Here is a 24463-nt window from a genome sequence, read left to right on the forward strand (position 1 = left end):
GAACTCAGTGTCAATCTGTATTGGTGGCTCATGCTGTTCAACAAATGATACAGTTCTACTTCAAAGTCACTATTAGAACTGTTGATTAATCACAGATGTAATGCATTAGTGTAGATTGAAACTCGTCAGTCAAACCACTGTTAATAAATCCACTAAAAGAAGGCTGATATGCCCTCGGAAAGTAGGGAGGTGGAGGTAGTGATCGCAATGGATGCAGAAAAGGCTTTAGATCGGATAGAATGGGATTATCTGTGGGAGATACTGGGACGGTTCGGATTCGGGCGGGGCTTTATTGACTGGGTCAGGTTGCTGTATCAGGCTCCTGTGGCAAGTGTGCAGACGAATAGGACAACATCACAATATTTTAAACTGCACCGGGGGACGAGACACTCTCCCCACTGTTGTTTGCGTTGGCTATAGAGCCGTTGGCAATTGCTCTGAGAGCCTCGAGGAGAGGACCGTTCCGGGGGGGGGGGGGGGGTGGAGCACAGGGTTTCCCTCTATGCCGATGACCTGCTTCTGTATGTTTCGGACCCAATAGTGGGATGGAAGAAATCATGAGGGCTCTGAAGGAACTTGGCCGGTTTTCGGAGTATAAGCTTAATATGGGAAAGAGTGAAATGTTTGTGGTCCAGACGAGGGGACAGGAGAAGTGACTGGGGAAGCTGCAGTTTAGGTTAGTAAAGGGGAGCTTTAGGTACCTAGGTATCCAAGTGGTGTGGGAATGGGACTGGCTGCATAAATTGAATCTGGCCCGGCTAATGGACGAAAGGAAGGACGATTTTCGGAGATGGGATGTGCTTCCGTTGTCTCTGGCTGGGAGGGTATAAATGGTGAAGATGACGGTCCTCCCGCGATTCCTATTTGTATTTCAGTGTCCCCCCATCTTTATTCCACGGTCCTTTTTTAAGCGGGTCAACAGAGTGACAACGGCCTCGTCTGGGCGGGCAAGACCCCGCGAGTAAGGAAGGTAATGCTTGAGCGGAGTCGGGGAGAGGGCGGGTTGGCGCTGCCAAATTTTAGCAACTATTACTATCACTCGTCCACACACCTCACTCATCCACACACCTCACTCGTCCACACACCTCACTCGTCCACACACCTCACTCGTCCACACACCTCACTCGTCCACACACCTCACTCGTCCACACACCTCACTCGTCCACACACCTCACTCGTCCACACACCTCACTCGTCCACACACCTCACTCGTCCACACACCTCACTCGTCCACACACACACACAACACACCTCACTCGTCCACACACACACAACACACCTCACTTGAGCGGAGTCAGGTAGAGGGCGGGCTGGCGCTGCCAAATTTTAGCAACTATTACTGGGCGGCGAATATAGCCATGATCAGGAAGTGGGTGGTGGGGGAGGGGTCGGCATGGGTGCGAATGGAGGCGGCAACATGTAAGGGCACCAGTTTGGGGGCGTTGGTAACTGCGTCTCTGCCGTTCCTGTCGGCACGGTACTCCACCAGTACAGTGGTGGTGGCGGCCCTGTGAGTTTGGGGCCAGTGGAGGCGGCATGTGGGAGCAGTGAGAGCATCGGTCTGGGCCCCAATCTGTGATAATCACCGGTTTGCCCCGGGGAGTGTGGACTGGGGGTTCCGGTTATGGCGGAGAGCGGGGATTGAGTGGATGGGGGATATGTTCATTGAGGGGTGCTTTCCGAGTATGAGGGCGATGGAGGAAAAGTTTGGGTTGGCGAGGGGAAACACATTCAGGTATCTGCAGGTGCGGGACTTCCTTCATAAACAGGTGTCAACATTCCCGCTCCTACTGCTAAGGGTAGTTTCCAAGGGGTGGGGAGGAGAAGGGGGCATCTCTGACATTTACAAGGAGTGTTGCTCGTTTTACTGGAGTGTATTAACACGCCTCCGTTTAAAGGCCGTGTGCTTAACACTGCTATGGCTCTGTGTATGTAATTATGCTCAGGAGTCGCCAGGTGCCGTATTTAGACACCTCACAAGTATATCAAGGTCAGGTTCAAAGTAATAAATCTGTACACCGATTAGTAAGTCCAAACGATTGATATTTATTATGACAAATATAATAAATACACAATCATACACTAAAGAGACTAACTTACTTCTAATACTAAACAACTAAAATACTTATCTAGACAGGAACAGGCAAGGTCAGGGAGCAAGGCCTTCGTCCCGTTCTTGGTCTGCAACTCTCAGGTATTTAAAGTTGTCAGGGTCTAGCAAAGTCTGGATCATGTAGCGATCGTTGTAGTGGCACTTACAGTTCGATGGCTGATGGCTCAACGGCTGGTGATGGAACTGGAGTCAGGATGCGATGTATCAGCAAAGCGAAGCCGGAGCGATGAAAAACAGACCGAACCATGTGCGGGGTCTACTTTTATAGGTCCCCCAAAGTCCGTGCCCCTTCGGGGCGGTCCTGTTACCTGCCATGTATCGATTGGGCCTTTTCCCAATCGATATCTTCCAAACCCCCCCAATCTGAGGGTCGCTTCTCGATGGGTGGGGCGGTACCTATGGTTCTTTGTGTTGGATACTATGATGCCGTTCTGTCTGGGTGTCTACTCAAAAGTATCCATTCATACTTAAATGTTTCTATTGTGTGGGGTCTGGATCTGAATCACCTCATTACTATGTAGATCTTGTTGCCATTTACACCTTTGGCTGACACTCTGCACCTGGCCACAAACTGGTTTCTGTACGTGCAGAATGCTAATTAGTCTTCTGCAAACTGCTTGTCCTTGCTAAGACTGTTTTCTCCCTGCAGCCTTAGCAGTTCTCCATTTTGTAGCCCAGTGTCCATCTTAGGTGGCTACATTCCCACCTTGTGATCCTCACAAGAAATTGTGACGGATCACCTATGCACGTTTCTTCGAGTGCCTTTGGGTGCCCTCTTTGGGTTTCCTGACCTTAGCAAGTTCCTGGGCGTCTACGCTTTCTTTAACTATGGCAAAAAAAAATTATCTGGCATTTCTACTTGGCGCTATGTCAAAGGGGACATGCATTACCAATAACCGGGAACCTCTACCTATCACAAGTACTATCCTTATCTTACTTTAAACATTTTATTACAGCCTAAAAACCTTATCCATTCACACCACATTACATATCACTTTCTGACTCGGCAGTCGAGTTCAGAACAGTATAATACATTGGTATCTTTATTAACATAGTGTTTTATTCATCAAGGGGCAAGGGGGATTGATGAAACCGAAAAATAGGGGATCGAACTCCGTAAACGGTTGAGGGGCAGGAACGGGAGGCTCTCCTTTTCCATTTCCTCAACCTGAGGGTCTGTACAATTACGCAGAGGATTGCAATCACCAGCAGTGATTCAATCACGTACGACATTGAATACCATGTCATAAATTTTGTGCACCAGGTCTGAACTTCGCTGGTCAGAGCTGAGCACGGGGAATTTGGTGTGAGGGAAACATTGACGGCGGGGGTTGTGGGGGAAACGTGACTTGCTTCCACATATACAAATACAACATTTACCAGTATTAGGTAGGCTTCCATCATGGTCTTCTCTTCGTTCTCTTTGTTCTCTTCCTCCTGTATGGCCGATCCCTGCCTTGAACCCTCTTTCGACTCTTCGAAAGCTATGGGATCAAGCACAGTATCTGTCAATACACAGTTTAATATCCGTACTTGTTAGTGTATCTGTCCTCTCATTCCAATTGACCCATTAAATGACTGGCCAAGTCACACCCTGTGACTCCCCTCATTTTTTTTTTTCAAAAGCGAATTTTAGGAACAGAATACACCTAACAACTTTCCTCCTGCGAGCCGTCTCGCAGGATTTACCATCCGAATGTTCCTGGATGTAAATAGCATGTGGGATGGCGGCCTAAGGGCTACCGAACGAAAAATGAAAACAAATTTTGAAACAAAAGGTCGAATGGGTTGCGTATGGGCCGCTACGGATAAGATTTGGATGGGATCCCCAGGTAAGGCGTGCTGTGCCGTACCCGAGCTTGGCTGACCAAAGTGGGTTCTCAGACAGGACGGGTCCTCAGTGCCGTTTCTCCACTGCCTGAGTAACCTGGAATGAACGGGCAAGAATGTGTTAACCGTGGGTTTGCAGCCTCTATTCGCCGAATAGAGGGGCACCTAAAAAAGCAAGGGAGGAGCCAAGATGCTCCAACATCTAAAAACAGTGAACAAGTCGTGAACCGTGTCGGTTCACCAGAGGATACAACTGAAGTTCTCAAAGGTATCTGCAAATAAACTAGTGTGCGTGTGAGGTGGTCACGATCAAACCATTGGATTGGGAACTGAAGTTCTCAAAGGTTTCAGCGGAGAAACTTAAAGTGCGTGCGAGGTGGTCACAATCTTTTCAGCTGAAAAGAAGGTGTCCAACCTCCAACTGAACCATTAACATTAAAGACAAACAAACATAAACTAACAAACAAAACATACGTGCAGGTTCCATCAGAAAGAATATCGCTTCCCTCAAGCGGTTCCTATTTTACATCATCTGGACACCTCACTTTTTCTCTGCCTCTGTGAACAGGGTCACAAAGGGGTTGCCGTATCGGGAGTCAGACACCGTGTCGTCCTGCTCTCCCGGATCCCACACCCTTGTGTGGTTCAGGCATGCAATTTTGGAATTATGTGACCGGGGGTCACTTTCATCGTTACGGACAAGTCTGTATGAATTGTCCCTGTCCCATAGTGTTGGGTCCAAACTTAAATGGGCATTGTCGGGGTAGTCGGGGTCGGGTGGTGGGTCTGGATATTTGATATAGGTGACTTCCATGGGGTCACTGGAGTCGGGGTCATAGTCGCTGCAGTGTGGGCTGTAGTGTGGTGTGCTGTGGCTGTCCTCAAAATCAGTGTCAGTATCGCTGTCTCTGCTGTGGCAGCTTGTGGGCATTTCGGGGCGTGGTCTGTTGTGGTCAGTGGGCGGAGTCGTGGGCGAGTCCGATGATGAACTGGTCTGTGAGGGGGATGGTGGAAACGTGTCTCTAGTGGGCGGGGCGAGGTGTTCTGCTGCGTCTAGCAGGACATGGTGTGCATGGTTAGACTGTGTTCCATATGCCTTTAGCTGGTTAATATGGAACCACGCAGTCTTTCCATTGGGGTACTTTATCCTGTAAACTGAGGGGTTAATTTTGTCCGAAATTGAATACGGGCCTGAAAATTTTGGTGCCAAAAAACTGCTGGGGTTATACGCAGATAGCATTACCTGTTGCCCAACTTGGAATTCTATGGGGTGTACGTTCTTATTAAAGCAGGCTGTGCTTTGTCTGCGGCGTTTTCCTAGTTGAACTGCGGCTGCGATCTGTGCAGAACTCACAGTCTCAACTAGGTCTTTAACAGCTTTCTCGTGTGTGAGGGCCGTCACTTCGGGGCTAGTCATGTCCAGTCCTAAAAGGAATTCTGTACCTTTCATAGGGCGTCCGGTCATGAGTGTGTGTGGGGTGAATCCTGTTGATGTGGAAACCGTATTTCGGATAAACATTAGTGCAAATGGGAGTACTGAATCCCATGTAGAATTGTTCTCTTGAACCATTTTTCTAAGGGTCGATTTTAGGGTCCGATTCATGCGCTCTACAATCCCGCTGGATTGTGGGTGATACGCAATGTGAAAATTTTGTTTAATGCCGAATATGGTCAGGACGTTCTTCATGACACGTCCTGTGAAGTGAGATCCCTGGTCCGAATCAATACTTCTAGGTAAACCCCATCTCGTGAAGATGTGGTGGGTCAGGATCTTTGCAGCTGTCTTAGCTGTATTCGTGCGTGAGGGGAATGCCTCTACCCATTTGGTAAAGGTATCAATTACAACCAGCACGTATTTATAGCCATTCCTACAAGGGGGCAATGGTCCTATAAAGTCGATCTGGAGGTTTGTCCAGGGGCCATTAACTGGTCGAGTATGCCGAAGTTGTGCCTTTTTGGAATACCTCTCCGGGTTATTCTGGGCGCAAATAAGGCAATTCTCAATGTAATGGGTTACATCGGTCCTTAGGTTAGGCCACCAACAGAGTTGCCTGAGGTGCCTCGTGGTCGTGTCGATCCCTTGATGTCCGTGTCCGTCATGGAACAAGGCAATCATTTGGTTTCTGTCCTGCTGCGGGACCACATAAAGCTGGTCCTTGATGATCACACCCTCATGTGTGGTCAGAGCGTGTCTAAACTTATCATACTGAGGCACAAAATTGCCTTTAAAAATCTCCCTGAGATCCTCATCCTGTTTCTGTGCCTCTGCTAAATCCTTAATGTCTGTCTGTGAGACTTGAACTGCACTCACAGGGGCGCTAGCTGGTGCGCTAGCTGGGGGTGTCCACAAGTGTCCTCGCCTGGAACCTGCTTTAGCCAGTGCGTCGGCTTTTACATTTCCAGGGGAGGATTACCTATGGTGGCTTCTAACTTTTATAATGCCAAAGGTCCTATCCTTCGCTTTGTCTAGGATGTGGCGGAGTGAAGGGGCTGATGGAAGGGGTTTCCCGTCTGCGGAGACAAAACCTCGTGTCCTCCACAGGGGTAGAAAATCCGTCAAACTGTTGCAGACATATAGACTATCCGAATATATGTCCGCCGGGCTGGGGAAAGAATCGGGGTGGTCCACTATGTACGCTATGGCCGCGAGCTCTGCTGCCTGCGCGCCTAAGTGACCTGGCAATTTTAAAGCTATTTCTTCGAGTGCGCGACCCTGCGCGTCCTCGACATAGATGCCGCATCCAGTGATACGCTAACCATCTAAAACCGTGGATGAACCGTCCACGTATATCCTTAGTGGGCCACACGTGTCTGTGTGTTGGGGGCTTTGTCTTGGGTTCCCTATCTTCCTGGGGGGTGTCTTCGCTATGAAGGGTCCTGTGTTGTGTAGGGGTGCTACAATTTCACATTCATGGGGCTGTCCTGGATATTGGAGGTTGTCGGCTAAAAATGTGTGTGTCCGGGTCCGTTTTACCATAATGTCGCGTCCTTGTAAAAGTAGTGTCCACCTAGCTGCCCTAATCTGGCTAACTGAGCCGTCCTTCAGTCGACCGTCTAGGAGTAACTGTGTGGGGGTGTGCTCGGTCAAAATAGTGATGGGGTTGAGTCCGGTAATGTAGGAGAAGTATTGAACTGCCCAGAAAACTGCTAGGAGGTGCCTCTCGCAGGCTGAGAATCCTTGTTCTACTGGGTCTAACAGTCGGGAGGCATAAGCCACTGGTCTTAGCTGCTCTTGCCGTTCCTGAAGTAACACGGCCGAGAGGGTCAGATCTGTGCTCGCTACCTCTATTGCATAGGGGGAGAGTTGGTCTGGGACTTGTAGCGCGGGTGCTGCGCTAAGGGCTCTCTTTAACTCTTCCACAGCCTCTGTATGCTGCGGAAGCCATTCCCAAGGGGCTCCTTTCTTAAGGAGGTCTGAGAGTGGGGCTGCCTTTGTCGCGAATCCATCGATATGGTTCCGACAATAACCAACCAGTCCTAAGAACGACCGGAGGGCTGAAACATTCTGGGGAAGGGGCAATTTGACAATCGAATCAATCCTTTTGAATTCGATCTCGCGTTTGCCGTGCGTGATGACTGTACCCAAATACATCACTTTATTTTCCAATATCTGGGCCTTTCTTGGGTTAACTTTACATCCAATTGAGGTTAAAAGTTCCAGGAGCTCGGCCAGAAGCGTAATGTGCTCTGCCTTTGTGTCTGTCTGCAGTAATAGGTCGTCCACATAATGTACCAGACATTCGGGACGGGAAAATTTTTCTAAACCATTCGCCAGCTGTCGGTGGAAAATGGAGGGGGAATTGTGGAATCCTTGTGGAAGGCATGTCCACGTATACTGCTGTGTTTTGAACGTGAAGGCAAATTTATACTGGCACGCCTTTGCCAATGGGATTGACCAGAAGCCATTGCTAATGTCCAATACCGTGAAGAATTTGGAGTTGAGTCCCTGTTTGAGCATGGTCTCGGGACTTGTTGCTACTGTGGGGGCTACTGCTGGGGTTACTTTGTTGAGCTCCCGATAATCGATGGTCAGACGCCATGATCCGTTGGGCTTTCTCACTGGCCAAATAGGAGCATTATTGGTCGAGGCTACTGTTCTAAGTACCCCTTGCTCCAATAAGCTACCTATCACTTTCTCTATTTCTCCCTCTGCTTCTAGGGGAAATCTGTATTGTTTCTGTGGTCGGGGGTCAGGTCCGGTAACGTGAACTTGTCCAGTCATTCTGCCGCATTCGTGCCGGTGACTGGCAAATGCTGTCCTGTGTTTGTTTAAAACTGCTCTCACTTGTCTGTCCGTGTTTAGTGTAGTCAGGTCAAATGAATAGTCGCCTACTGCGCTAATCCGATTAGCGTACTCTCCTACTGTGAGAGTAGCGGGTGCTCTGTCTGATCTTGCCATTCGCCAGACACACTGGTTTACTGGGTCGAACGACAGGCTATGGGCATTCATAAAATCTATACCCAATATGTGTTCTGCTGAACGGGGAAGATTTACTAAAACAACGGGGTGTTTGGTGGAAATGTTCCCTAGCTGGATTGCTACGGGTGCTGTAATATGTCCCTGCTGCGAGTGTCCTGTGAAACCGCTAAGTGTGATGGTGGAGGTGGTCGGCCACGTGTCTGCCTGTGCCGTGGTGGTGGAATTAATTGTGGTGCGGGACCCTCCTGTGTCCCAAAGTAACTCTATGGGCTTCCCTCTAACCTTAGCTGTGACTACCGGTCTTCCGGATTGATCCCAAAGAGTGTCACAGACCCAAGTGGGGGAGCCCGAACACCGTCAGTCCGTCCCGTCCACATTGGTCTGTCCTGACTGTATCCCTATACTATGAATCGGCTTTGCTTTGTTTCTATTCAGAGTGCCTGTCTGCTGGCCTCTCTGTGATCTTTGGGGTGCATTGCATTCCTTAGCCCAATGTCCTAACTGGCCACAGTTGTAGCATTCAAGCAACTTCTGTGGAGGGCTGTTCTTTCCTTCATTTACCCCTGCAGGGCTTTGGTGTGCTCTCACTGCCTGAATGTCCGCTGCAGCCTAAGCTTCCTCTGGGGACTTTACTTTGCCTTTGCTCTGAACTGATTCCTCCCAAGCGCGGGACAATCTTTTCAGGACCCATTTCTCATTGTGGGCTTCTTCTGAGGGGTCATAACTGTTGCAAGCACTCTGTCCTGCATCTGTGGCATGGGAAATTATGGTGCGCATCCATTTAACCATGTTTTCACGGTTCAAATGCGCTCTATTTAAATCGCCGAAAACTGCGTTAAAATGGATCCACAGCCTTCCTACAAATGCTGTGGGATGCTCTGTTTTCTTTTGTCGGCACTTGTTAAGTCCTTCGACTGGGTCACCTCGGTTGTACCCTATGGCATCTAAAATGGAGGTGTGCATTTCCTCTAGTGTGCCTCCTCCAACGTTCTGTGGGTCGGGGAGGGCTGCTACAACAGATTGGTCTAAGCTCAGAACCGTGAGCTTAACCTGCCCTCTCTCGTCCAGGCCGTACATGGTAGCCTGCTGTTTCACTTTCGCGAAAAATTGGTGGGGGTCTGTGGTGGGGAGAAACGGAGTGATTTTCTCACACGCGTCCCTGAGTTGGGTTACAGTTAAGGGGGTGGTGTAGGTGATATCGGGTGCGCCTTCTGTGGTTGCTTTCCTTTGGGTGGTGACTGGATTCATGGGTACGGTAGCTATCTGATCTGTGGGGGGTTGGGGTGCTTGTCTTTTCTGCTGCGCTGCTGGCGCACATGTTCCTTGAACATAACGCTGCGCTGTTTCACTTAATTCCTGCCAGTCTGGGGCATTCTCCTCATCTAGCCATGTTCCAAAAGTACTCTGGAACCCATTCTGCACTGAAAGCAGCGATTGCAGTTCCGCAATCTGCTTTCTACACTTCGCATGATCCACTGTACTTTGTCTTTGTTCCGTGGTGGCAGCATGGAGTGCTCTTAACGCTGCCTTAAGGTCAGAGCATTGCCTCTGCAATGCCTCTACCTGCTTCTCTGATTCTTCTCTTATCAGGACGGCACGTTGCACGTCTTGATAGGCCTTTTCGTACTGGGTCTGGGAACTGCTGAGATGGGCTAGACATGACTGATGTGCCCTCTTGGCATCATCTACCTCGCTACCCTTCTCTGCCAGCTTCCCTCTAAGTTCCATATTCTCTTTCTCGATGTCCCTGACATCCACTTTGCTCATCCTATTGCGTTCTTCTAATTCTGCCCGGAGCGTCTGAACGACCTCCTCAGTGCCTCGCAACTGTGCCAAACAGGACACGATTGCCATCGGCTTGCGTGATTTACTAAGGTTTTTCTTATGAATTTGAGAGAGGTTCTCCCACCAAGTATGCCCTATACTTCCGGGACCTGTCTCCTCATTCATACAGAACTCTTTCCAAAGGGGCCATCCCTTTCCTTGCAGATACTTGCGGAGTTCCAGCTCCCACACGGGACACTGGCCTACTCGGCTACTGCTGGTCGCTGCGACCACAAACCGTTCTGGGTTCATGAGGCGTTCCATTGCCTGCATGGCCATTTTGTCTTTCTCTTAAATTTGGAACAGGGGGTGTTGAGGTTATGTTTTACAAGACGGGTAAGGCTTACGCTATGTTCCGTTCACAAAACTCCCGAAAGTTCGTCGCAACAAAAGCTCTCAGGTTTTCCTTACAACCCTGTTAGGATGCATGCACAAAACACACTTCCGAATTACGTTTATTCGTTTGAACACCTTGATTACTTGTGATTTTTCCTTTTTCTTTACTCAGATTTCTAATTCAAATTTCTGGGTCCTCGACGGAGTGGGGGTGCCACTTGTAACCGCGTCCCGTCAGGATGTCGCCACTAAATGTTGCTTGTTTTACTGGAGTGTATTAACACGCCTCCGTTTAAAGGCCGTGTGCTTAACACTGCTATGGCTCTGTGTATGTAATTATGCTCAGGAGTCGCCAGGTGCCGTATTTAGACACCTCACAAGTATATCAAGGTCAGGTTCAAAGTAATAAATCTGTACACCGATTAGTAAGTCCAAACGATTGATATTTATTATGACAAATATAATAAATACACATGCATACGCTAAAGAGACTAACTTACTTCTAATACTAAACAACTAAAATACTTATCTAGACAGGAACAGGCAAGGTCAGGGAGCAAGGCCTTCGTCCCGTTCTTGGTCTGCAACTCTCAGGTATTTAAAGTTGTCAGGGTCTAGCAAAGTCTGGATCACGTAGCGATCGTTGTAGTGGCACTTACAGTTCGATGGCTGATGGCTCAAAGGCTGGTGATGGAACTGGAGTCAGGATGCCATGTATCAGCAAAGCAAAGCCGGAGCGATGAAAAACAGACCGAACCATGTGCGGGGTCTACTTTTATAGGTCCCCCAAAGTCCGTGCCCCTTCGGGGCGGTCCTGTTACCTGCCATGTATCGATTGGGCCTTTTCCCAATCGATATCTTCCAAACCCCCCCAATCTGAGGGTCGCTTCTCGATGGGTGGGGCGGTACCAATGGTTCTTTGTGTTGGATACTATGGTGCCGTTCTGTCTGGGCGTCTACTCAAAAGTATCCATTCATACTTAAATGTTTCTATTGTGTGGGGTCTGGATCTGAATCACCTCATTACTATGTAGATCTTGTTGCCATTTACACCTTTGGCTGACACTCTGCACCTGGCCACAAACTGGTTTCTGTACGTGCAGAATGCAAATTAGTCTTCTGCAAACTGCTTGTCCTTGCTAAGACTGTTTTCTCCCTGCAGCCTTAGCAGTTCTCCATTTTGTAGCCCAGTGTCCATCTTAGGTGGCTACAGGAGCTTATGGGGTCAGAGGAGATGCAGACTGAGGAGCTGAAGCGCAAGTGGGAGGAGGAGCTGGGAGGAGAGATAGAGGATGGTCTATGGGCCGACGCGTTGAGTAGAGTCAACACGTCCGCAACATGTGCCAGGCTCAGCCTGATACAATTTAAGGTTGTTCACCGGTCTAACATGACAGTGGCCCGGATGAGCAGATTCTTTGGGGTGGAGGATAGGTACGCAAAATGTGCGGGAGGACGGCGAACCATGTCCACATGTTTTGGACATGTCCAAAGCTTAGGGGATTTTGGCAGGGGTTTGCGGACATCAAAGAACAAAGATAACAAAGAAAAATTACAGCACAGGAACAGGCCCTTCGGCCCTCCAAGCCTGTAACGATCCAGATCCTCTATCTAAAATTGCCGCCTATTTTCTAAGGATCTGTATCCCTCAGCTCCCTGCCCATTCATGTATCTGTCTAGATACATCTTAAATGACGGTATCGTGCCCGCCTCTACCACCTCTGCCGGCAATGCGTTCCAGGCACCCACCACCCTCTGCGTAAAGAACTTTCCACGCATATCTCCCTTAAACTTTTCCCCTCTCACCTTGAACTCATGACCCCTAGTAATTGAGGCCCCCACTCTGGGAGAAAGCTTCTTGCTACCCACCCTGTCTGTACCTTTCATGATTTTGTAGACCTCAATGAGGTCCCTCCTCAATCTCAGTCTTTCTAATGAAAATAATCCTAATCTACTCAATCTCGCTTCATAACTAGCACCCTCCATACCAGGCAACATCCTGGTGAACCTCCTCTGCACCTTCTCCAAAGCATCTCCATCCTTTTGGTAATGTGGCGACCAGAACTGTACGCAGTATTCCAAATGTGGCCGAACCAAATTCTTATACAACTGTAACATGACCTGCCAACTCTTGTACTCAATACCCCTTCCAATGAAAGAAAGCATGCCGTATGCCTTCTTGACCACTCTATCGACCTGCGCAGCCACCTTCAGGGTGCAATGGACCTGAACACCCAGATCTCTCTGTACATCAATTTTCCCCAGGGCTTTTTCATTTACCGTATAATTCACTCTTGAATTGGATCTTCCAAAATGCATCACCTCGCATTTGCCCAGATTGAACTCCATCTGCCATTTCTCCACCCAACTCTCCAATCTATCTATATTCTGCTGTATTCTCTGACAGTCCCCTTCACTATCTGCTACTCCACCAATCTTAGTGTCATCTGCAAACTTGCTAATCAGACCACCTATACCTTCCTCCAGATAATTTATGTATATCACAAACAACAGTGGTCCCAGCATGGATCCCTGTGGAACACCACTGATCATAGTTCTCCATTCTGAGAAACTCCCTTACACCACTACTCTCTGTCTCCTGTTGCCCAGCCAGTTCTTTATCCATCTAGCTAGTACACCCTGGGCCCCATGAGACTTCACTTTCTCCATCAGCCTACCATGGGGAACCTTATCAAATGCCTTACTGAAGTCCATTTATATGACATCTACAGCCCTTCCCTCATCAATCAACTTTGTCACTTCCTCAAAGAATTCTATTAAGTTGGTAAGACAAGGGCAGCACGGTGGCGCAGTGGGTTAGCCCTGTTGCTTCACGGCGCCGAGGTCCCAGGTTCGATCCCGGCTCTGGGTCACTGTCCGTGTGGAGTTTGCACATTCTCCCCGTGTTTGCGTGGGTTTCACCCCCACAACCCAAAGATGTGCAGGGTAGGTGGATTGGCCATGCTAAATTGCCCCTTAATTGGAAAAAAATTAATTGGATACCCAAAAAAAAATTTAAAATAAAAATAAAATAGAAAGTTGGTAAGACATAACCTTCCCTGCACAAAACCATGTTGCCTATCACTGATAAGCCCATTTTCTTCCAAATGGGAATAGATCCTCTCCCTCAGTATCTTCTCCAGCAGCTTCCCTACCACTGACGTCAGGCTCACCGGTCTATAATTACCTGGATTATCCCTGCAATTACATCATGTCCACGGTGTTAAAAATAAGGATGGCACCGAGTCCAGAGTGGTGATTTTCGGGGTGTCAGAAGACCCGGGAATTCAGGAGGAGAAAGAGGCAGACGTTCTGGCCTTTGCTTCCCTGGTAGCCCGGAGACGGATACTATTAGCACGGAGGGACTCAAAGCCCCCGGCGTCAGAGACCTGGCTATCGGACATGGCTAGCTTGCTCTGTTTGGAGAAAATCAAGTTCACCTTGAGAGGGTCAATGTTAGGGTTTGCCCGGAGGTGGCAACCGTTCGTCGACTTCTTTGCGGGAAATTAATTGTTAGCCGGGGGGGGGGGGGGGGGGGGGGGGGGGGGGGGGTCAATAAGGGTGGGACCTGTACGAGAGGTAAATGGCTATTGCACTATGTTTTTGGTTTCATGTATATTGTTTATTTTGTTGTTGTTACGATACCGAAAATACCTCAATAAAATGTTTTTTTTTTAAATCCACTAAATATCGTCAGCTCAATCCAGTGTCATACACTTGTGCAGTAAGTTACAATTGAAGTATGGTTAAATCACGCACACAGGATCAATTAACTATGTCACTGAATCTGATAGTGGATTTCCACTATAATCTAACTGATAAAGGTGTCATTACTTATGTTCTAGTGGGCAATGGTCCCTTTAAAGAGCCCTGCATTGGAAACTGTGAACTCAACAAAAATGAGTGTAGCACATTGTGCTCCATGCAACTGGTGCCACATTTGGAGCAGGGTCCTGAAGTGGGCATAGGGACCCTGAATTTTATATTTACGATGGTGTACAACAGTTTCGCCTGTTTAACCTGGATACCTGGGCACTTTGTTACTTGATTAATCAATCACCTGGTCACCTAAGCACCTGGACACGTGGGCACCTGGGATTCTGGACACTTGAGCATCTCGGAATCTTATCAACTGGAAACCTGGTTACCTGGGCACTCAGTTATTTTGGCAATCAGTCACCTGGGCACCTGATCACCTGGAATCTTAGTCACCTGGACACTCAGTTGCTTGGGCAATCAGTTACGTAGAAACCGGGCCATCTGGGCACCTGGTTGCCTGGTCATCTGGGTACCTGGCCATCTGGGTACCTGGCCATCTGGGTACCTGGTTGCCTGGACAATCAGTCACTAGGTCACCTTGAAATCTGATCACCTGGTCGGCTAGGCACCTGGACATCTGGTCACCTGGACATCTGGGCATTTGAGCACTCACTTACTTGGGCATCTATCACCTGGGTACCTGGTAATTTGGTTACCTGGTCAGCTGGACACCTGCGCACTCGTTACTTGGGCAATCTGTCACATGATCACCTGGTCATCTGGGCACCTGGACTTATGGTTACCTAGTCATCAGGGCACCTGGTCATCTGGGTACTTGGAGACCTGGGGACTTGGTTACCTAGGCAATCAGTCACCTGGACACCTTATCACTTGGTCACCTAGGCACCTGGGCACCCGGACAACTAAACATCTGGTCACCTGGAGACCTAGGCACCTGGTCACCTGGATACCTGGACATTTTGAAGTTGCTGACTTCCAATTTGGCAGGATTAATCAGTCATGAGAAACCTCTACTTGAAATTCTTCTGCATCCCCTTCGTCCCTGACAATTCAAACTTTTAATCCATAAAAAAGGAATGACCAGAACCCTCTCCCTCTTGGATTTTGCTGACATTTTGTGTTGTATATTTGCTGTGGTCAGGTTCCCAAACTAGTCAAAGGTCTGGTCGAGACAGAGAGGATAACGTTTTTCCCTCATCTCTGATGGAGATCCAGGTGGTGCAGTTTATCAGATTGGTTCCTTCATTCTGTATGTCTGAATGAGAGTTCTGTCTGAGTCTGAGTGATATGAAGTTACAAAAGAGATCGTGTCAACTGACTGCAGGAACCCTTCAATCAATTTTTTAAAAAAATTTAGAGTACCCAATTTTTCGATTTTTTTCCAATTAAGTGGCAATTTAGCGTGACCCATCTACCTACCCTGCAAATCTTTTGGGGTTGTGGGGGGGGGAGAATGTGCAAACTCCACTCGGACAGTGATCCAGGTACAGGATCGAACCCAGGTCCTCAGTGCCATGAGGCAGCAGTGCTAAGCACTGTGCCAGCCACCGCAATCAATTTTAATCATAGAACAATTCAGCCATGTCCAATCAGGTACAGCAAAGTTAGCAAAGTATTACTTTGGAGGATTTCTCAGTGTAGAATAGCAATTAGCTAGTGGGCAAAGCTTTCTCTGTAATACCTGTTGACCCAGAAATCTGATGACGTTTTCCCAGAGAGCAATGAGAATGTGGGACTCCACAGGGAGTGGTTGAGGCAAAAAGTGTAGAAGAATTTAGGGTGAAGCAAGATAAGTATATGAGGGAGAAGGGAATAGCAGGTTACAATGGTTGATTTTGATGAGGAAAGATGGGAGGATGTCCAAGTGCAGCATAAGCACTAGCACGGATTATTGGGCCGAATGGCCAGTTTCTCAGCCCTAAAAATGATATTTTACAAGCATAATCCAATATGATGGCGGGAGGGGCAGACTGGAGGAGCAGCATCTCATCAGGGTAGCACGGTGGCACAGTGGTTAGCACTGCTGCCTCACAGTGCCAGGACCCCAGGTTCGATTCTGGCCTTGGGTGACTGTCTGTGTGGAGTCAGCACATTCTTCCCGTGTCCGCGTGGGTTTCCTCCGTGTGCGCCGGTTTCTTCCCACAGTCCAAAGATGTGCGGGTTAGGTGGGTTGACTATGATAAATTGGCACAAAGTTAGATGGGGTTATGGGGATAGGGTGGAGGATTTGGCCTAGGTAAGGTGCTCTTTCGGAGGGTCACTGCAGACTCAATGGGCTGAATGGCCTCATCGGGCAGCACGGTAGCACAGTGGGTAGCACTGTGCTTCACAGCTCTAGGGTCCCAGATTCGATTCCCGGCTTGGGTTACTGTCTGTGTGGAGTCTGCATGTTCTTCCGTGTCTGCGTGGGTTTCCTCCGGGTGCTCCGGTTTCCTCCCAAAAGTCCTGAAAGACGTGCTGTTAGGTGAATTGGACATTCTGAATTCTCCCTCTGTGTACCAGAACAGGCGCCGGAATGTGGCGACTAGGGGACTTTTCACTGCAGTGTTAATGAATGCCAACTTGTGACAATAAAGATTATTATTATTGTTATTATGCACTGTCGGGATTCTATGATCTTCCAGTTGGGCATGTTGCAGCCCTCGGGACTCAATGTTGAGTTCGGCAGCTTTAGTTTGTGACCTTTCTCCTCCATCTTATCCCCCCTTTTTATAAATATCCCATACATGTGTTGCCTCAACACTCACCTCCCCCTCCCAAATCAGGACATCTGTTGTTTGTTCTTAAAGTTGCGACTCTTTGTTGCAATCTTGCACAGCTACGCTCTAAAATTTGACACATTTGCCCTCCCTTCAGTTCTGACAAAGAGCTGAAAGGACACGAAAAGTTAACTGTTTCTCTCTCCTTACAGGTGCTGCCAGACCTGCTGTGTTTTCCCAACGCCCTCTGTTCTTGTTTCCCATCCAGCATCTGCAGTATTTTGTTTATTCCGCAGCAACTATCGATTGGGAGATAAAATGGCGCCATCTAGTGGATGACTCTCATTCACAGAATGCATTTCATTTTTTCCAGCCTGCCGTTGACAAACCACACCTCCACTGCCTCATTTTAAACCATTAAACCTGATTTTTCACAAATATTTTAGCAAATAAGCAGGACTTTTTGGTACTGCTACAAATATTGTTGCCCGTTTTTTTCATCTTGCTGTTTAAATATTCATTCTTTGCTGAATACTTCGACAGCATTTGGCTGTGCAACAAGTGAGGTGTCGCTGCTGCCTTTGGTAGTTTTAAATGCAATGAAAGCTGTGTAAAAGTCTTGTTATGTAATTTGTTGATTGCTAGCTACCTTCCTAAACATTTCTCCAAAGACGACTACAATCCTGCTGCCAATTGCACCCTTCCAATACCATAACCAAGTACCATTGTTCATTTGCAAGTGTGGACGGTGAATACTACGAATACACTATTCAGCTGTGGATACTATCATAGCTCGTGCTAATGGATGCTAATTTAAAAAAAAACAAATTTAGAGTACCAATTCATTTTTTCCAATTAAAGGGCAATTAAGCGCGGCCAATCCACCTACCCTGCTCATCTTTGGGTTGTGGGGGCGAAACCCACGCAAACACGGGGAGAATATGCAAACTCCACAGGGACAGTGATCCAGAGCCGGGATCGAAACTGGCACCTCGGCGCCGTGAGGCAGCAGTGTTAGCCACTGCGCCACCGTGCTGCCCGGTGGATGCTAATTTTAATGTTGTCTAACAGTTCAGGTGCCCGTCATACATCCCAGCTCTTAACCGACCAGTGCTCCAAGGGAGGACTGTGGTAAACCACTGTTACCGTATTATATATATTGTGGTAAACCATTGTTACTGTATTATATATATTCTGGTAAACCACTGTTACTGTATTGTATATATTGTTTGTTGTCTCTGCTGGCTTCGCCTGTGGCTCCTCCCCTCAGGCTCTGTATAAAGGTGGCCGACCTCTGGCCCAGCCCCAGTTCGGGATCAGTTACCAGTAGGTTCTCGTTTAGCTTATTAAAGCCACAGGTTTGTTCCACAACCTGTCTTTGTTATAATTGATGGCACATCAAGGACAAAGAAGACACTGCAAAGTCACTCTGAAGCCATCCTTGAAGCACATTGACCTTAATGACTGAGAGGAGCTTTCTGCCAATGGTTCAGAATGGCGACAACTTGTCCATCAAGCTGTATCACCACTCAAGTCCTCACGCCCTAATGGTGAGGTAGAGTGGTGGCCGAGAAGGAAAGAAAGGGGAGAATATCCTGCACCCCGGACCCTGCTACCTCATGGGACATCCTACCCCATGTGCCCAAATACCTGTGGGTTGAGAATCAGTGCGTTCAGTCATGTGAAGACCCATGGCAGAAATTCACAACCCTGAATAGGCAGCATCCAAATTGAGGGACATCCGCCAACAATATGTCTCCAAAAGGAGACATTTTGTATTTATGTAGCATCTTGCACAACTCTGGACACCCGAAAGGGCTTCACAGCCAACAAAATAATGTAAGAAGCATGGCAGCCACTTTGCAAATGCCCACAAACAGCAATATGATGACGACCGGATGATCTGCTTTTTTGTGATGTTGATAAATACTGGCCGGAACACTTGGGAGAAATTGTCCCCTTTTCTTCAAAGTAGCCTGACAGGATCCTTTTCATCCATCTGAGGGGGCAGACAGGGCCTCAGTTTTACATCTCATCCAAATGGCAACACCTCCAGCAGTGTCGTGCTTGCTCAGGACTGCACTGGACTGCGGCCTAGTTTTTTTTATATTCAACTCTGTGGAGCAAGACCTAAGCCTTCAACCTTGGTTCAGAGGCAAGAGTGCTACCAACTAGGGCCAGGACAGGGGAGACCATGGTGTAGTGGTAAAGTCACTGGACTGATAGCTAAAGGAACATGGGTTCAAACCCAGCTGGTAGAATTTAAATTCAATTATTAAATCTGGAACTTAGAGGGTCACGGGATGTGAGCGCCAGAATGGTTGTGTTTTCACGAGCTCTGGCGCCACTCATCTTTTAATCCTTTTTTTTCCTGATACATAACCCATAATTATTTGATCCAGGTGTGTATGCCCTGTGCTATGTTCCTAGAAGCTCCTGGCTAGATTTTGGTGATGGGGATCAGGGTTAAGTCGCGATTTGATTGAGGTGGTCAGAGACGGCCAGGGTGGGGCCCAGTTCGCAATGGTGGTTTCGCTTGTGAGCGGGCCTACGCTTCGGCAATGCAGCTCGTGTCGCGATGATGATTGCCACTGTGAGTAAAATTGTGGACGATGATTTTGGCTCCATGGTACAGGTCATTGGTGCTCACATTGATGAATTGCAAGATGTCCTCAAGAGAATGGATGAAACAGGGAAGAGAATCCTGTTGATCAATAGGGCAGCCTCCTCAGTCCTCAGATATCCTGCTGCAGGGTATGTCGAACATCCTGATTGATTCGAGGAGTGGGGCCGGACAGGGAGTGTTCATCACCTGGTCTTCCGAAGGGAGCTGGGACGAATTCCCAGCTGAATTTGAGAGCTGGCTGCCTGCTTTCACAATCTCGATTTGAAGACTGCGTGATTCGAGTTCCGCATATTATATCCGGTCTGGGATCAGTCAGAGACCCTGACCACCGGTCTTGGGTTGTCTCGTCCTTGATGTCCGTCGAGAAGGGCTGGAGGTGGCTGGGTGCGATGTGTCTTCTCTCCCGCCCAGGTTTCTCACTATCTGGGCTTCGGGAAGACGACATGGTGGGGGTACAGGGGCTCCAATAACACTCTGGGGGGATCCTCAATGCTGTTTGACGACCCTGTCATGGCTTTGGCCTTTCCAGGTTCTGTGTATGGTGATGTTATCCTGAACATCATCAATAATCCTGAACTTTATCCCCTTGTGATTATGCCGATGATTTTATGTTATTGTATTTTATCCTGACAAGGGAGCCTGATATACGAGTAGAGGCTGCTGTTGCCTGTTATATGGTGAAAAGCAAGCTGAATTGGTAATGTGGGTTCTGCAGTTTGCACCTAGTTTTGTAGTTTTTAATGTGCTTTCACAAGGAGGGAGAACATTTTGGATATGCTTCACTTTGTTTATAGAGAAGGTGAGCAGCACCACAGCAGGGTGGCGGCTTTGGTGTTGAGGTGGTGGGTAGGCTATGTAAGTCCTCATTGTGGATGGGGAAATCCCCAGTTAGAACCATCAACGTTGTGTATTTCTTTCGCATTTTTGTTATTTTGGGATTATGGAATCCTTGCCTGTCTCTTACAAAAGTTCGGACAGGTCATGTATCTTAGAGAGGACTGGGTTCCTTTTGTTTTTCTTCTGTGATTGACATCGCTGGTTTTGTTGGGGAGGGGAAATATGAAATGGTGCATCCCCATGTGTAGTCGGTTAAGCCTTGGTTAGCTAGCCTTTCTTGGGTTTGGTCTTCTCTATTTACTTGCCTGTATGGGTGGTGGGTGTGGTCGCTGGATGAGTAGGTTAGAGCAGTAGTAACTGTTTTTACCTGGGTCAGCTGGAGGGTATGCTGGGTGGTGGGATAGGTTATCCTTCTCCGAGATATCCCCTTTTGGGGGCTCCTGGTCCTCTCTCCTTCTCGAGATAGGGTTCCACTGGGGAGGTAGTTACCCTGTTGGCTGCAGGGTCTGAGTGAGAGTCTGAGTTCTGCGGATCAGCGTTGTTAGAGTATTTCTTCGGTTGGAGGGTAGGCTGGGTGGGGGAATTAGGTGCCTCCTCCAAGTGGTCTAATATAGGGACTTCCAGACTGTCTAGCTTCTTGAGGCCTGGTCTCCCTTGGAGAGGCAGTATCCTGTTTCTTGTGAGGCTAAGCTGTTCTGTCCATGGTATCCTTGTTGCAAAGGTGTACAGTATTAGACCTTGTTTGGCATGTATTGGCTAATCCTGATGTTCCTCGCTTTTTGGGATTTCCTTTCTTTACGTGGGTAGGTGAAGTGCTGATACATGCTCCGATTTGGTATGTTTAGTTTTACTGGGTTTCCCTTATCGTGTCAGGTGCGGGATGGGGCGGAGGCCATATCCCTTCCTGAAACTCTGTTCATGGATGTCTTGACGATTCATCTTCTCCTTGTTGGTGGGGTTTCCTCGCTGGCTGATGGTGCAAATCTTCCAGTATCCTCTGATGTGGCTGGAGAGGTGTGAGGTCTGATGTGCAGCGAGTCTTGGCATGGTATGGGTGTCCTTGCTTTAGTGGTATATGAGAGTGTACAATGCCAAGCCATGTCTTGTATTGAGGGTGGTATCCTGTTGTTTCCTTTTGCTTGGCATGTTTCTTCTTGGCCAGGATGTCTTGGGAGGCTGAATGAGGTTTTGATTGAACAACCTTTTCCTTTTTTATCTTACAATGGGGACGTGCACCAGAGGGCCATGTGCTCTTGACTATATCCTAATATCCCATTAGCCCGAGAGCCTCTGCTCTTGTTAGTATCTTTTTAACCTGTCATTGTCTGTGTGATGGGAGATGCTGACCTCAATGATTACAATCTGAACCAACTGTATGAATATTTGCTGGTCATCTCTGTATTAACTCCCACTGATAGTTGCATCAGACTGAGGGTCAAGTCTACTGTGCCGCGACTGGCTCAAATAAATTACATTAAATTGGACAGAAATGTTTCAAATAAAAGAAGGCGGCCTGGTAGAATTAATAAAGAAGAACTAAAATGAGCTAGGGAAAATTAAGAGCTTTCGGGCGAAGATCCACATTGACCCAGAGGGCAGCCCCACAGTTTTTCAGGGCCAGACCCGTGCTCTATGCCTTGTTAGAAAAGTTGGATACATAATTGAAAAAGTTAAAAGAACTGGGAATCACCCGGCCAATCCACTTTGCAGAATGGGCAGCCCCCATAGTTCCTGTGATAAAACCAGACATCTGTGGAGACTACAAATTGACATTGAATCAGGTTGTCAAGCTAGACAAGTACCCCATTCCAAAGATAGAAGATTTGTACGCAAAGCTGGCGGGAGGCTCATATGAATTTAGACATAAACCATGCTTGTCAGCAGCTTGAGTTTGACAAAACTTTCCGAAGTTATCTTACAATTAACACACACAGTGGTTTGTTTCAGCATGTTGTCAGCTTGAGGCATATTCCAAAGAACTATGGTAAGTTTGTTGCAAGGATTGCCATGTGTATACCTGGATGATATATTGATAGCGGGATCGACGGAAGCCGAGCACCTAGCTAACTTGGAAGAGGCGATAAGAGGATTTCAAGAAGCTGGAGTTAATCTCAAGAAGGAAAAGTGTACTTTTCTGGCCACTGAAGTGGCTTACCTGGGTTATTGGGCAGATGCACATTGTCTACAACCCATGGAAGACAAGGGTTAGAGCAATAAAGGAGACACCAACCCCCAGAAACACATCTCAATTTAAGTCCTTCTTGGGAATGGTGAATTATTCTGGGTTTTTTTGCTGAGTTTGTCAACATTCTTGGCCCCCATACATGTGTTGCTGAAGAAGCACCAGCATTGGTTTTGGAGGATGCCTCTGAGAGAAGCTTTTAACAAGGTAAAGCAGTTATTTCATTTGTTTTGCTTACGGGTGCACTTGACCCATCCAGAAAATTATGGTGTTGGTGCAGTTTTGCCTCATATAATGGATGATGGGTCTGAAAGACCTTTAGGATATGCCTCCAGAACCCTCTCAGAGGCCCAAAAAGGCTATTCTCGCATTGAAAAGAAGGGTTGGCTATTGTGTACAGAGTAAAGAAGTTCCACCAGTATGTGAATGGAAGGCATTTTACCATTGCACAGACCACAAACCACTTTTTTAAAACAAATTTAGAGGAGCCAATTCATTTTTTCCAATTAAGGGGCAATTTAGCATGGCCAATCCACCTAGCCTGCACATCTTTGGGTTGTGGGGGCGAAACCCACGCAAACACGGGGAGAATGTGCAAACTCCACATGGACAGTGACCCCACAAACCACTTTTGGCTCTTTTTAAGGAAGACAGGTCTATTCTGCCAATTGCATCAGCAAGGATTCAGTGTTGGTCATTAATCTTATCAGCAAACGGGTATACATTCCCAGCCTGGACAGCAGATAGAAAATGCGGATGCTCTGCGTCATCTACCATTGCCTGAGAGTGTAATGCACCCCCCTGCCAGTACCACAGGAAATTGTGATGGCTCTAAACTTCTTGGATACGTTGTCAGTTTTGGGGCAGCAAATCAAATTTTGGCAGTTGAGACTCTGACATCCGAAGCATATGGTTGGCCCAGCGAAATTGGTTTTGGATGATCATGGCCTCGATGCTGGTTCTCTTGGCTCAGGTCCCAGGTTCGATCCCAGCTCTGAGTCGCTGTCTGTGTAGAGTTTGCACATTCTCCCCGTGTTTGCGTGTGTTTCGCCCCCACAACCCAAAGATGTGCAAGTTAGGTGGATTGGCCACACTAAATTGCCCCTTAATTGGAGAAAAATGAACAGGAAGAGCTGACACCTCTGCCTCATCCACCAATGCAGCCCAAAATATCCCGAGCTCACTCGATTTGTCCGCACACTTGTGACCGGCGCCTTGTATAGCAACTGGACCCAGTCCACAAACACCTTCCCAAACCCGAACCGCCCAAAACATTCTACAAATATTCCCGCTGTACCTGGTCGAACGCCTTCTCCACATCCATCGCCACATCCATCGCCACCACTACCTCCACCTCCTGCCCCTCCAAAGATATCGTAATTACATTGAGCAGCCTCCTCACATTCGCCGACAACTGAATCCCCTTCATAAAACCCGTTTGGTCCTCGCCTACCATCCCCGGGATGCAGTCCTCAATTCGTGAGGTCAGCACCTTTGCCAACAACTTGGTGTCTATGTTCAGCAATGATATCGGGCGGTATGACTCACACTGCTCCGGATCTTGTCTTTTCACAATATCAGGGAGATGGAAGCCTGTGACAGTGTAAGGGGGAGTCCCCCCCCCCCCCCCCCCCCCCCCCCCCCCCCCCCCCCCCCCCCCCCCTCCCCTACCACATTATATGCACTCACCAGCAGTGGCCCTAGTTCCCCCCCCCACAAATTGTTTTATGAAAATCCATTGGGAACCTATCTGGACCCGGGGCCTTTCCCACCTGCATCGCCCCCATACTGTCCATCACCTCCCTCAACCCAACTGGGG

This window comes from Scyliorhinus canicula, chromosome 1, assembly GCF_902713615.1.
Source record: "Scyliorhinus canicula chromosome 1, sScyCan1.1, whole genome shotgun sequence".
NCBI lineage: Eukaryota > Metazoa > Chordata > Chondrichthyes > Carcharhiniformes > Scyliorhinidae > Scyliorhinus > Scyliorhinus canicula.